This window comes from Staurois parvus, unplaced genomic scaffold (genome assembly GCF_062004578.1).
Source record: "Staurois parvus isolate SC_StPar_1 unplaced genomic scaffold, SC_StPar_1.0 ptg000570l, whole genome shotgun sequence".
In the NCBI taxonomy this organism is placed as follows: Eukaryota; Metazoa; Chordata; class Amphibia; order Anura; family Ranidae; genus Staurois; species Staurois parvus.
In genome coordinates, this window is record NW_028318366.1 from 84160 (window position 1) to 101472 (window position 17313).

Here is a 17313-nt window from a genome sequence, read left to right on the forward strand (position 1 = left end):
AAGGAGTGAAGAGGAGGAGGCAGAGTTATCAGTAACACTGAAGGAGTGCTGCGATAGGTAGGAGGAGAACCAGGAGAGAGCAAAGTTTCGGAGGCCAAGAGAGTGTAGTTTTTTGAGGAGGGGGTGGTCAACCATATCAAAAGCCGCAGAGAGGTTAAGTAGTAAGAGTAGTGGCCATTGGCTGGGATGAGTACGGAGTAGTGGCCATTGGTTGGGATGAGTATGGAGTAGTGGCCATTGGCTGGGATGAGTATGGAGTAGTGGTCATTGGCTGGGATGAGTACGGAGTAGTGGCCATTGGCTGGGATGAGTATGGAGTAGTGGCCATTGGCTGGGATGAGTATGGAGTAGTGGTCATTGGTTGAGATGAGTATGGAGTAGTGGTCATTGGTTGGGAAGAGTACGGAGTAGTGACCATCGGTTGGGATGAGAAGGGAATAGCGACCATTGGTTGGGATTAATACGGAGTAGTGGCCATTGGTTGGGATGAGTATGGAGTAGTGGCCATTGGTTGGGATGAGTACGGAGTAGTGGCCATTGGTTGGGATGAGTACGGAGTAGTGGCCATTGGTTGGGATGAGTACGGAGTAGTGGCCATTGGTTGGGATGAGTACGGAGTAGTGGCCATTGGTTGGGATGAGTACGGAGTAGTGGCCATTGGTTGGGATGAGTATGGAGTAGTGGCCATTGGTTGGGATTAGTATGGAGTAGTGGCCATTGGTTGGGATTAGTATGGAGTAGTGGCCATTGGTTGGGATGAGTACGGAGTAGTGGCCATTGGTTGGGATGAGTATGGAGTAGTGGCCATTGGTTTTAGCAGTTAGTAGATCATTAGTGAGTTTTAGTAGGGCAGTTTCAGTGGAGTGTAGTGAGTGAAAGCCAGACTGTAAAGGGTGAAGAAGGTTGTTGTCGGTGAGGTGGGAGCTCAGGTGATTGTAGACTAAGCGTTCTAGGAGTTTAGAGGTAAATGGCAGCAGGGAGATGGGTCTTAAGTTGTTCAGGTTGGTGGGGTCCAGGGAGGGCTTGTTAAGTATGGGAGTGATGTGCGCATGCTTTAGAGGGGTGAGGAAGGCACCAGTAGAGAGGGAAAGATTGAAGATGTGAGTGAGGGAGCATAGGATGGAAGAAGAGGGTGACCGTAGTAGTTGTGAGGGGACAGGATCCAGGGGGCAGGTAGTGAGATGGGCTTCTGAGAAAACCTTAGTGACCTCTTCAGTAGTAGTGAGGTCAGAAGAGGAAAGTGTTGAGGGAGGTTTAGTATAAGGTATGCTAAGTGGGATGGATGTCTGTGCAGTGGAGATGCCCCTACGAATTGCATCAATCTTGTTTTTGAAATGATTTGCAATCTCATGAGCAGTGAGTGAGGTACTGGGTGGAGGTGGAGAATGTAGAGAGTTAAAAGTAGAGAAGAGACGACGAGGACTGGATGACAAGGTATTAATAAGAGTGAGAAAGTCGTCTTGTTTGGCAGCATGGAGGGAGGAATTGTATGTGAAGAAAGCAGATTTATATCGGGTGAATGCTTGTTGAGATTTGGTTTTACGCCACAATCGCTCCAGCGCATGACTATGTTGTTTAAGATGTCCGGTGCGGTGTGGTCAGTCTGCCACGGATGTAACGGTTGGGGCCTGATGCTTCGTGTTGTTAGAGGACCAAGTGAGTCCAGTGTGGGTGACAGTGAACTGTTATAGACAGCAGTGGCCAGGTCAGGGCAGGACAGGGGAGAGATTCTGTCATAGAGTTGGTCAGTTGCAGAGTGGAAAGGAGCCGGGTTCAAGTTGTGAAGGTTTCTGCGGGTAATTGTTTGCTGCTTGGAGGGATAGGTGTTTGAAGACGAGGAGACTGTGAAGGTGATGAGATTGTGATCAGAGAGAGGAAAGGGGGTGTTTGTGAGGTTGTAGGGAGTGCAAAGATGGGAGAAAACAAGGTCTAATGTATTCCCATCAGAGTGAGTGGAGGACGGTATACATTGTGCTAATGCAAAAGATGAGGTAATGTTGAAGAGTTGGGATGTAGCCGGGTTGTTGACATTAATGGGAATGGTAAAATCTCTGAGAATGATAGTTTGTAGTTCAGAGGAGAGAAAGTAGGGTGTCCAGGTGCAGAAATCATCAAGAAAGCGGGACACGGGTCCAGGAGGCCGATAGATCACTGCAATCCTCAGAGAAATGGGAGAAAACAGCCGGATGCAGTGAGTCTGGAAAGAAGAGAAGGATAGAGAGGGAGGGTTAGGGAGGACTTGGAAGGTGCTCAGTGGGGATAGAAGCAAACCAACCCCACCACCTTTCTGACCACTGGGTCTGGGTGAGTGGGTCCAGATGAGGCCTCCATAGGAAAGTGCTGCGGGGGAAGCAGAATCTGCTGCTTGGAGCCAGGTTTCTGTAATTGCTAGTATGTTAAGGGAGCGGGAGACAAAAAGGTCATGGACAGAGGTGAGATTATTACAGACAGAGCGGGCATTCCAGAACGCACATGAAAAAGGGAGGGTGGTTTTTGGGAGCACGGGGACTCCTATTAAATTGAGGGGATTGCGGCTATTCCTGGAGGAAAGAGGGTGCCTGGTGTGCGGGGGAAATACTGGAGGACCAGGGTTTGGGGAGATATTCCCAGAGGTTAGGAAAAGGAGAATGCCTGGTGCTGGGGTGAGATACTGGAGGACCAGGGTTTGGGGAGATCCCCCGAGGTAAGGAGAAGGAGGGTGCCTGGAGCAGGGGTGAGATACTGGAGGACCAGGGTTTGGGGAGATGTCCCCAGAGGTTAGGAGAAGAAGGATGCTTGCTGTGGGGGTGAGATACTGGAGAACCAGGGTTTGGGGAGATCCTCAGAGGTAAGGAGAAGGAGGGTGCCTGGTGTGGGGGTGAGATAGTGGAGGACCAGGGTTTGGGGAGCTATCCCCAGAGGCTAGGAGAAGGAGGGTGCCGAGTGAGTTAGTGGAGGACCAGGGATTGGGGAGCTATCCCCAGAGGTTAGGAGAAGGAGGAGGGTGCTGGAGTGAGAGTGGAGAACCAGGGTTTGGGGAGATATCCCGAGAGGTTAGGAGAAGGAGGGTGCCTAGTGAGGGGGTGAGATAGTGGAGGACCAGGGTTTGGGGAGATATCCCCAGCGATTAGGAGAAGGAGGGTGCCTGGTGTGGGGGTGAGATAGTGGAGGACCAGGGTTTGGGGAGATATCCCCAGAGGTTAGGAGGAGGATGCCTGGTGTGGGGGTGAGATAGTGGAGGACCAGGGTTTGGGGTGATATCCCCAGAGGTTAGGAGAAGGAGGATACCTGGTGTGGGGGTGAGATAGTGAAGGACCAGGGTTTGGGGAGATATCCCCAGAGGTTAGGAGAAGAAGGAGGGTGCCTGGTGTGGGGGTGGGATAGTGGAGGTCCAGGGTTTGGGGAGATATCCCCAGAGATTAGGAGAAGGAGGGTGAGGAAAGTAACATGGGAGCGGGATGTACACGAGCGCACATGCCTTCCAGTCCTGGTGTTTGGGTCAGCAGGGGAGTGAAGTATCAGCAGGAGGTGATGAGAGCAGTAGTAGGGAGATGGTAGCAGTGAGGGGGAGATGTACAAGTTTTGGGGTGGAGCAGAGGGGTAAAGAAATGAGATTTTGGGAACGTAGGAAAGTAATATGAAAAGGAGGAGTAGAGGGGACATATGAAGGGTACACGGAGTGGGACTCAGACTTGTAAGAGATGTTTCCCGGGGTGTTTGCTCCCAGTCTGTCCAGCATGCAGGAGAGTTTCTTGTTGTATCTTCCTGCTGCTTGAGTTCTGCTTTAGTTCAACTGCTTCTTAGCACTCCATCAATTTTTTTTTTCAATTCTTTTATTATAAATATATCAAAATAAAAGTCAGTTTTACCATGGTTCCAAAAAAAATCAAATAAAGTTCCATTTTTACATAAAACAAAGCATATTTCTGCAAATGTCAAGAGAAACGTATATTACAATTGCCAAAAAAAACGTTCCCATGTATTTACTCACATAAGGAAAGATAAAAGGACAGAAAGGAACAAAACGCATGCAAAGAACCAAAAACAGAAGTCTTGTATTTCATTCAAACTGATGACTTGGTCCTCACGATATGTCAGAAATTGCTGATTCACTCTGTGGAACCTTTCAGACATGGAACTTTTGCATGTAACTCTATATGTCCCTATTCTATACAAAATTCACTCCTATTCTACCCCTCCACCCACCCAGTCCAGCCCTTGTATGAAGGCCTGCAGGGAAGACAAAAAACAAGGTAACTACACAGTACCAACCATAAAAAGAAAAGGCCTCAAAGCCGCATACAGGATGTTCTTAGCACTCCATCAATGCAGCACTCACTCAAAAGCAGCACCCCATCAGTGACTGTGCCCCACCATCAGTGATCTCGCCCCATCAGTGACTGTGCCCCCCCCATCATTGATCTCCCCCCATAAGCTGATCTAAATTTATAGGGAGATGGCCCAATGAGCACTCATCTCCACCCCAATTAGGAACTGATAATGATCACATGAATGGGGGGGATGATTCTCAAACAGACCAGACACAGGCTACAGTCATAAACCGGTAATAAGATGTTATGTTCTATTTACACCCAGTAACCCCCCCGTCATGTCCGTCCTCTTCCTTCATAGTCGTGTCCGTCCTCTTCCTCCATAGTCGTGTCCGTCCTCTTCCTCCATAGTCCTGTCTGTCCTCTTCCTCCATAGTCACTGTGACATCTTTTATGTCCAGCAGATGATGATACACATCAGTATTTAGAAGGACACAAGGATCTCTACAAGGACGTCATGATGGACAATCAGCCGCCCCTCACATCACCGGGTAAGAGGAGACTTTATTGTAAAGGAGAGAGCAGTACGGAGGATCCACCTAGATCCCCCATCATCTGATAAACACATAGAAACAATGGATTCAGTCAGTGTGTGTGTTTCCTACAGATGGATCCAGTCATGGGAACCCACCAGAGAGATGTCCCCGTCCTCTGTATTCCCGGGATTCCACACAGGAAGGTCACACCATCCCTCACCATCATCAGGTAGATGATGACAATTATTGGTAGTTGTGATTTATACACAGCATGTTTGTTACAATGAATGTTTTATTACATCTGTCAGAGTGGAATCCTCGGGGATGATAATATTGATGTTAAAGAAGAGTATAAAGAGGAGGATGAGGAGTATGGAGTGATGGAGGAGTTTTCAGAAGGACACAAGGATATGATGGAGCCACCTAATACCAGGAACCCACCAGAGAGATGTCCCCGTCCTCTGTATTCCCGGGATTCCACACAGGAAGATCACACCATCCCTCATTATTACAAGGTTGGTGGGACGGAGAATCTAGAACATGGACTTGTAGAGACGATGTGTAAATATTTTATGTGACCTTACATTTTACAGATGATATTTTCTCTCATTTCCTTGATTTAGAGTGGAGATCCAATCGATATAGAATTTGAGGTGAAAGCAAAAGAAGAAGAGGCGTATGTGAGGGATGATCAGCAGTCTATGGAGGAGGATGGAATAACGGGGACATTTATAGAGGAGGACACTCCTACAGAGATCAGCACAGGTGGGTCATGAACACTAAATCCATTCCTCCACCCATACTGCTCACTGATTGGTCCAGAGTAGGGCGGGGACTGGGTGATATCAGCCTGTAATCCCCTGGTCACTTTCCTGTGTTCCCCGTCCTGTATTCCTGGATTTATCTCGGATAATCTTCCTTCTCTGTGCTGCAGACAAAAGAATCCAGGACTTTCCTACAGCAATCCCCCCTTATCCCCCCTTATGTATTATACATGGAGATCATATCCCCCCTTATGTATTATACATGGAGATCATATCCCCCCTTATGTATTATACATGGAGATCATATCCCCCTTATGTATTATACATGGAGATCATATCCCCCCTTATGTATTATACATGGAGATCATATCCCCCCCTTATGTATTATACATGGAGATCATATCCCCCCTTATGTATTATACATGGAGATCATATCCCCCCCTTATGTATTATACATGGAGATCATATCCCCCTTATGTATTATACATGGAGATCATATCCCCCTTATGTATTATACATGGAGATCATATCCCCCCCTTATGTATTATACATGGAGATCATATCCCCCCTTATGTATTATACATGGAGATCATATCCCCCCCCTTATGTATTATACATGGAGATCATATCCCCTCCTTATGTATTATACATGGTGATCATATCCCCCTTATGTATTATACATGGAGATCATATCCCTCCTTATGTATTATACATGGAGATCATATCCCCCCTTATGTATTATACATGGAGATCATATCCCCCCTTATGTATTATACATGGAGATCATATCCCCCCTTATGTATTATACATGGAGATCATATCCCCCCTTATGTATTATACATGGAGATCATATCCCCCCTTATGTATTATACATGGAGATCATATCCCCCCTTATGTATTATACATGGTGATCATATCCCCCCTTATGTATTATACATGGAGATCATATCCCCCCTTATGTATTATACATGGAGATCATATCCCCCCTTATGTATTATCCATGGAGATCATATCCCCCCCTTATGTATTATACATGGAGATCATATCCCCCCCCTTATGTATTATACATGGAGATCATATCCCCCCTTATGTATTATACATGGAGATCATATCCCCCCTTATGTATTATACATGGAGATCATATCCCCCCCTTATGTATTATACATGGTGATCATATCCCCCCTTATGTATTATACATGGAGATCATATCCCCCTCCTTATGTATTATACATGGAGATCATATCCCCCCTTATGTATTATACATGGAGATCATATCCCCCCTTATGTATTATACATGGAGATCATATCCCCCCTTATGTATTATACATGGAGATCATATCCCCCCTTATGTATTATACATGGAGATCATATCCCCCCTTATGTATTATACATGGAGATCATATCCCCCTTATGTATTATACATGGAGATCATATCCCCCCCCTTATGTATTATACATGGAGATCATATCCCCCTTATGTATTATACATGGAGATCATATCCCCCCTTATGTATTATACATGGACATCATATCCCCCCTTATGTATTATACATGGAGATCATATCCCCCTTATGTATTATACATGGAGATCATATCCCCCCTTATGTATTATACATGGTGATCATATCCCCCCTTATGTATTATACATGGAGATCATATCCCCCCCCCCTTATGTATTATACATGGAGATCATATCCCCCCTCATGTATTATACATGGTGATCATATCCCCCCTTATGTATTATACATGGAGATCATATCCCCCCTTATGTATTATACATGGAGATCATATCCCCCTTATGTATTATACATGGTGATCATATCCCCCTTATGTATTATACATGGAGATCATATCCCCCCTTATGTATTATACATGGAGATCATATCCCCCTTATGTATTATACATGGAGATCATATCCCCCCCTTATGTATTATACATGGAGATCATATCCCCCCCCCTTATGTATTATACATGGAGATCATATCCCCTCCTTATGTATTATACATGGTGATCATATCCCCCTTATGTATTATACATGGAGATCATATCCCCCCTTATGTATTATACATGGAGATCATATCCCCCTTATGTATTATACATGGAGATCATATCCCCCTTATGTATTATACATGGAGATCATATCCCCCCTTATGTATTATACATGGAGATCATATCCCCCCTTATGTATTATACATGGAGATCATATCCCCCCCCTTATGTATTATACATGGAGATCATATCCCCCCTTATGTATTATACATGGAGATCATATCCCCCCCTTATGTATTATACATGGTGATCATATCCCCCCTTATGTATTATACATGGAGATCATATCCCCCCTTATGTATTATACATGGAGATCATATCCCCCCTTATGTATTATACATGGAGATCATATCCCCCCTTATGTATTATACATGGAGATCATATCCCCCCTTATGTATTATACATGGAGGTCATATCCCCCCTTATGTATTATACATGGAGATCATATCCCCCCTTATGTATTATCCATGGAGATCATATCCCCCCCTTATGTATTATACATGGAGATCATATCCCCCCCCTTATGTATTATACATGGAGATCATATCCCCCCTTATGTATTATACATGGAGATCATATCCCCCCTTATGTATTATACATGGAGATCATATCCCCCCCTTATGTATTATACATGGTGATCATATCCCCCCTTATGTATTATACATGGAGATCATATCCCCCTCCTTATGTATTATACATGGAGATCATATCCCCCCTTATGTATTATACATGGAGATCATATCCCCCCTTATGTATTATACATGGAGATCATATCCCCCCTTATGTATTATACATGGAGATCATATCCCCCCTTATGTATTATACATGGAGATCATATCCCCCCTTATGTATTATACATGGAGATCATATCCCCCTTATGTATTATACATGGAGATCATATCCCCCCCCTTATGTATTATACATGGAGATCATATCCCCCTTATGTATTATACATGGAGATCATATCCCCCCTTATGTATTATACATGGACATCATATCCCCCCTTATGTATTATACATGGAGATCATATCCCCCTTATGTATTATACATGGAGATCATATCCCCCCTTATGTATTATACATGGTGATCATATCCCCCCTTATGTATTATACATGGAGATCATATCCCCCCCCCCTTATGTATTATACATGGAGATCATATCCCCCCTCATGTATTATACATGGTGATCATATCCCCCCTTATGTATTATACATGGAGATCATATCCCCCCTTATGTATTATACATGGAGATCATTTCCCCCCTTATGTATTATACATGGAGATCATATCCCCCTTATGTATTATACATGGAGATCATATCCCCCCTTATGTATTATACATGGAGATCATATCCCCCCTTATGTACTATACATGGAGATCGTATCCCCCCTTATGTATTATACATGGAGATCGTATCCCCCCCTTATGTATTATACATGGAGATCATATCCCCCCCTTATGTATTATACATGGAGATCATATCCCCCCCTTATGTATTATACATGGAGATCATACCCCCCCTTATGTATTATACATGGAGATCATATCCCCCCCCTTATGTATTATACATTGAGATCATACCCCCCCTTATGTATTATACATGGAGATCATATCCCCCCCTTATGTATTATACATGGAGATCATATCCCCCCCCCCTTATGTATTATACATGGAGATCATATCCCCCTTATGTATTATACATGGAAATCATATCCCCCCTTATGTATTATACATGGAGATCATATCCCCCCTTATGTATTGTACATGGAGATCATATCCCCCCTTATGTATTATACATGGAGATCATACACCCCCTTATGTATTATACATGGAGATCATATCCCCCCTTATGTATTATACATGGAGATCATATCCCCCCCTTATGTATTATACATGGAGATCATATCCCCCCTTATGTATTATACATGGAGATCATATCACCCCCTTATGTATTATACATGGTGATAATATCCCCCCTTATGTATTATACATGGAGATCATATCCCCCCTTATGTATTATACATGGAGATCATATCCCCCCCTTATGTATTATACATGGAGATCATATCCCCCCTTATGTATTATACATGGTGATCATATCCCCCCCTTATGTATTATACATGGAGATCATATCCCCCTTATGTATTATACATGGAGATCATATCCCCCTTATGTATTATACATGGTGATCATATCCCCCCCCTTATGTATTATACATGGTGATCATATCCCCCCCTTATGTATTATACATGGTGATCATATCCCCCCTTATGTATTATACATGGAGATCATATTCCCCCTTATGTATTATACATGGAGATCATATCCCCCCCTTATGTATTATACATGGAGATCATATCCCCCTTATGTATTATACATGGAGATCATATCCCCCTTATGTATTATACATGGAGATCATATCCCCCCTTATGTATTATACATGGAGATCATATCCCCCTTATGTATTATACATGGAGATCATATCCCCCCCTTATGTATTATACATGGAGATCATATCCCCCCTTATGTATTATACATGGAGATCATATCCCCCCTTATGTATTATACATGGTGATCATATCCCCCCCTTATGTATTATACATGGAGATCATATCCCCCCTTATGTATTATACATGGAGATCATATCCCCCCTTATGTATTATACATGGAGATCATATCCCCCCTTATGTATTATACATGGTGATCATATCCCCCCTTATGTATTATACATGGTGATCATTTCCCCCCTTATGTATTATACATGGAGATCATATCCCCCCTCATGTATTATACATGGAGATCATATCCCCCCTTATGTATTATACATGGTGATCATATCCCCCCTTATGTATTATACATGGTGATCATTTCCCCCCTTATGTATTATACATGGAGATCATATCCCCCCTCATGTATTATACATGGAGATCATATCCCCCCTTATGTATTATACATGGAGATCATATCCCCCCTCATGTATTATACATGGTGATCATATCCCCCCTTATGTATTATACATGGAGATCATATCCCCCCTCATGTATTATACATGGAGATCATATCCCCCCTTATGTATTATACATGGAGATCATATCCCCCCTTATGTATTATACATGGAGATCATATCCCCCCTTATGTATTGTACATGGTGATCATATCCCCCCCCTTATGTATTATACATGGAGATCATATCCCCCTTATGTATTATACATGGAGATCATATCCCCCCTTATGTATTATACATGGAGATCATATCCCCCCTTATGTATTATACATGGAGATCATATCCCCCCTTATGTATTATACATGGAGATCATATCCCCCCTTATGTATTATACATGGAGATCATATCCCCCTTTATGTATTATACATGGAGATCATATCCCCCCTTATGTATTATACATGGAGATCATATCCCCCTTATGTATTATACATGGAGATCATATCCCCCTTATGTATTATACATGGAGGTCATATCCCCCTTATGTATTATACATGGAGATCATATCCCCCCTTATGTATTATACATGGAGATCATATCCCCCCTTATGTATTATACATGGAGATCATATCCCCCCTTATGTATTATACATGGAGATCATATCCCCCTTATGTATTATACATGGAGATCATATCCCCCCTTATGTATTATACATGGAGATCATATCCCCCTTTATGTATTATACATGGAGATCATATCCCCCTTATGTATTATACATGGAGATCATATCCCCCCTTATGTATTATACATGGAGATCATATCCCCCCTTATGTATTATACATGGAGATCATATCCCCCCTTATGTATTATACATGGAGATCATATCCCCCCTTATGTATTATACATGGAGATCATATCCCCCCCTTATGTATTATACATGGAGATCATATCCCCCTTATGTATTATACATGGTGATCATATCCCCCCTTATGTATTATACATGGAGATCATATCCCCCTTATGTATTATACATGGAGATCATATCCCCCTTATGTATTATACATGGAGATCATATCCCCCTTATGTATTATACATGGTGATCATATCCCCCCTTATGTATTATACATGGAGATCATATCCCCCCTTATGTATTATACATGGAGATCATATCCCCCCTCATGTATTATACATGGTGATCATATCCCCCCTTATGTATTATACATGGAGATCATATCCCCCCTCATGTATTATACATGGAGATCATATCCCCCCTTATGTATTATACATGGAGATCATATCCCCCCTTATGTATTATACATGGAGATCATATCCCCCCTTATGTATTATACATGGAGATCATATCCCCCCTTAATCTCCTCTTCTCAGTAGAGAATACATTCAGTTCCTCTCCTCATAGCTGATCTCCTCCATGCCTCTTATCAGTTTGGTTGCCCTTCTCTGTACTTTCTCCAGTTCCCCAATGTTCTTTTTGTGAATTGGAGCCCAAAACTGAACTGCATATTCCAGATGAGGTCTTACTAATGATTTGTACCGGGGGAGGGGGAGGGGGGGTGATATCTCTCTCTCTGGAGTCTATACCTCTCCTAATACAAGAGAGGATTTTGCTCACTTTAGAATCCGCAACTTGGCATTGCTGCCATTATTTTGCTTGTGATCTACTAGAACCCCCAGATCCTTCTCCACCATTGACCCCCCCAGATCCTTCTCCACCATTGACCCCCCCAGATCCTTCTCCACTACTGACCCCCCCAAGATCCTTCTCCACAATTGCATCCCAGATTCTTCTCCAAGATTGATTCCCCCCAGATCCTTCTCCACTATTGACACCCCAGATCTTTCTCTACCATTGCCCCCCCCCCCCCAGTTGTACCCCCCTAGTATGTATGATGCATATTCTTAGCCCCCCAAGTGCAGAACCTTACATTTATCACCATTAGCCCTCATAGGCCCCATAGCCCCCCAATTACACAGAGCATTGAGGTCGGCTTGTAAGTTGGAGACATCCTGTAAGGACGTTATTCCCCGGCACAGCTTGGTGTCATCTGCAAAGACTGGAATGGGGTTTATAATCTCACACCCCATATTGTTTATATATATATTAATAAGTAAGGGTCCCAACACTGAACCCTGGGGTACCCCACTAATGACACTGAACCCTGGGGTACCCCACTAATAACACTGAACCTTGGGGTACCCCACTAATAACACTGAACCTTGGGGTACCCCACTAATAAAACTGAACCCTGGGGTACCCCACTAATAACACTGAACCCTGGGGTACCCCACTAATAACACTGAACCTTGGGGTACCCCACTAATAACACTGAACCTTGGGGAACCCAACTAATAACACTGAACCTTGGGGTACCCCACTAATAACACTGAACCTTGGGGTACCCCACTAATAACACTGATCCTTGGGGTACCCCACTAATAACACTGAACCCTGGGGTACCCCACTAACACTGAACCTTGGGGTACACCACTAATAACACTGAACCTTGGGGTACCCCAATAACACTAAGCCTTGGGGTACCCCACTAATAACACTGAACCTTGGGGTACCCCACTAATAACCCTGAACCTTGGGGTACCCCACTAATAACACTGAACCCTGGGGTACCCCACTAATGACACTGAACCTTGGGGTACCCCACTAATAACACTGAACCTTGGGGTACCCCACCAATAACACTGAACCCTGGGGTACCCCACTAATAACACTGAACCCTGGGGTACCCCACTAATAACACTGAACCCTGGGGTACCCCACTAATAACACTGAACCTTGGGGTACCCCACTAATAACACTGAACCTTGGGGTACCCCACTAATAACACTGAACCCTGGGGTACACCACTAATAACACTGAACCTGGGGGGTACCCCACTAATAACACTGAGCCTTGGGGTACCCCACTAACACTGAACCCTGGGGTACCCCACTAATAACACTGAAACTTGGGGTACCCCACTAATAACACTGAACCCTGGGGAACCCCACTAATAACACTGAACCTTGGGGTACCCCACTAATAACACTGAACCTTGGGGTATCCCACTAATAACACTGAACCCTGGGGTACCCCACTAATAACACTGAACCTTGGGGAACCCCGCTAATAACACTAAACCTTGGGGTACCCTGCTTATAACACTGAACCTTGGGGAACCCCACTAATAACACTGAACCCTGGCGTACCCACTAATAACACTGAACCTTGGGGTACCCCACTAATAACACTGAACCTTGGGGTACACCACTAATAACACTGAGCCTTGGGGTATCCCACTAATAACACTGAACCCTGGGGAACCCCACTAATAACACTGAACCCTGGGGTACCCCACTAATCACACTGACCCTTGGGGTACACCACTAATAACACTGAACCTCGGGGTACCCCACTAATAACACTGAACCCTTGGGAACCCCACTAATAACACTGAACCTTGGGGTACCCCACTAATAACACTGAGCCTTGGGGTACCCCACTAATAACACTGAACCTCGGGTACCCCACTAATAACACTGAACCTTGGGGTACACCACTAATAACACTGAACCCTGGGGTACCCCACTAATAACACTGAACCTTGGGGTATCCCACTAATAACACTGAACCTTGGGGAACCCCACTAATAACACTGAACCCTGGGGTACCCCACTAATAACACTGAACCTTGGGGAACCCCACTAATAACACTGAACCTTGGGGTATCCCACTAATAACACTGAACCCTGGGGTACCCCACTAATAACACTGAACCTTGGGGAACCCCACTAATCACAAAGAACCTTGGGGTACGCCACTAATAACACTGAACCTTAGGGTACCCCACTAATAACACTGAACCTTGGGGTACGCCACTAATAACACTGAACCTTGGGGTACGCCACTAATAACACTGAACCTTGGGTACACCACTAATAACATGGAACCCTGGGGTACCCCACTAATAACACTGAACCCTGGGGTACCCCACTAATAACACTGACCCTTGGGGTACCCCGCTAATAACACTGAACCTTGGGGTATCCCACTAATAACACTGAACCTTGGGGTACCCCACTAATAACATTGAACCCTGGGGTACCCCGCTAATAACACTGAAAGTTGGGGTATCCCGCTAATAACACTGAACCTTGGGGTACCCCACTAATAACACTGAACCTTGGGGTACCCCACTAATAACACTGAACCCTTGGGTACCCCACTAATCACACTGAACCTTGGGGTACCCCACTAACACTGAACCTTGGGGTACCCCACTAATAACACTGAACCCTGGGGTACCCCACTAACACTGAACCCTGGGGTACCTCACTAATTACACTGAACCTTGGGGTACCCCACTTATAACACAGAACCCTGGGGAACCCCACTAATAACACTGAACACTGGGGTATCCCACTAATAACACTGAACCTTGGGGTACCCCACTAATAACACTGAACCCTGGGGTACCCCACTAATAACACTGAACTTTGGGGTACCCCACTAATAACACTGAACCTTGGGGTACCCCGCTAATAACACTGAACCTTGGGGAACCCCACTAATAACACTGAACCTTGGGGAACCCCACTAATAACACTGAACCCTGGGGTACCCCACTAATAACACTGACCCTTGGGGTACCCCGCTAATAACACTGACCCTTGGGGTATCCCACTAATAACACTGAACCTTGGGGTACCCCACTAATAACACTGAACCTTGGGGTACCCCGCTAATAACACTGAACCTTGGGGTACCCCGCTAATAACACTGAAAGTTGGGGTATCCCGCTAATAACACTGAACCTTGGGGTACCCCACTAATAACACTGACGCTTGGGGTTCCCCACTAATAACACTGAACCTTGGGGTATCCCACTAATAACACTGAACCTTGGGGTACCCCACTAATAACACTGAACCTTGGGGTACCCCACTAATAACACTGAACCTTGGGGTACACCACTAATAACACTGAACCCTGGGGTACACCACAAATAACACTGAACCTTGGGGTACCCCACTAATAACACTGAACCTTGGGGTACCCCGCTAATAACACTGAACCTTGGGGTACCCCACTAATAACACTGAACCTTGGGGTACCCCACTAAGAACACTGAACCTTGGGGTACCCCACTAATAACACTGAACCTTGGGGTACCCCACTGACACCCCTAGACTATTCAGTGTATGAATCATTAACCACTACTCTCTGAATACGATCTTTTAGCCAGTTTTCTATCCATTTACATTCAGATTTTTCCAGCCCATAGACTTTACCTTACACATTAGACGTGTGTGGGGAACTGTGTCCAAGTATACCACGTCCACCGCCACCCCTCTGTCCAAGTATACCACGTCCACCGCCACCCCTCTGTCCAAGTATACCACGTCCACCGCCACCCCTCTGTCCAAGTATACCACGTCCACCGCCACCCCTCTGTCCAAGTATACCACGTCCACCGCCACCCCTCTGTCCAAGTATACCACGTCCACCGCCACCCCTCTGTCCAAGTATACCACGTCCACCGCCACCCCTCTGTCCAAGTATACCACATCCACCGCCACCCCTCTGTCCAAGTGTACCACGTCCACCGCCACCCCTCTGTCCAAGTATACCACGTCCACCGCCACTCCTCTGTCCAAGTATACTATGTCCACCGCCACCCCTCTGTCCAAGTATACCACGTCCACCGCCACCCCTCTGTCCAAGTATACCACGTCCACCGCCACCCCTCTGTCCAAGTATACCACGTCCACAGCCACCCCTCTGTCAAAGTATACCACGTTCACAGCCACCCCTCTGTCAAAGTATACCACGTCCACCGCCACCCCTCTGTCCAAGTATACCACGTCCACTGCCAACCCTCTTTCCAAGTATACCACATCCACCAGCTCCCCTATGTCCAAGTATACCATGTCCACCACCAGCCCTCTGTCCAAGTATACCACGTCCACCGCCACCCCTCTGTCCATGTATACCACGTCCTCCGCCACCCCTCTGTTCAAGTATACCATGCTCACCGCCACCCCTCTGTCCAAGTATGCCACGTCCACAGCCACCCCCTTTCCAAGTATACCACGTCCACCGCCACCCCTCTGTCCAAGTATACCACGTCCACCGCCACCCCTTTGTCCAAGTATACCTCATCCACCGCCACCCCTCTGTCCAAGTATACCACGTCCACAGCCACCCCTCCGTCCAAGTGTACCACGTCCACCATCATCCCTCAGTCCAAGTGTACTACATCCACCGCCATCCCTCTGTCCAAGTATACCACGTCCACAGCCACCCCTCTGTCCATGGATTTGCTAACCTCCAATCTAACCTGTTTCTTGATGGTTTAATCCCAGCTCACCTCTACATGTTGTCTACAGTAAACATTTAAGCTTTCACTGATTACAGAATACTAATACTGAGAGTCCTGACCCTTATACTATATAACTTGTACATTACATACTCCTGACCCCTGCACTATATACTCTATGTTGTACATTACATACTCCTGACCCCTGCACTATATACTCTATGTTGTACATTACATCCTCCTGACCCCTGCACTATATACTCTATGTTGTACATTACATACTCCTGACCCCTGCACTATATACTCTATGTTGTCCATTACATACTCCTGACCCCTTCACTATATACTCTATGTTGTACATTACATACTCCTGACCCCTGCACTATATACTCTATGTTGTACATTACATACTCCTGACCCCTGCACTATATACTCTTTGTTG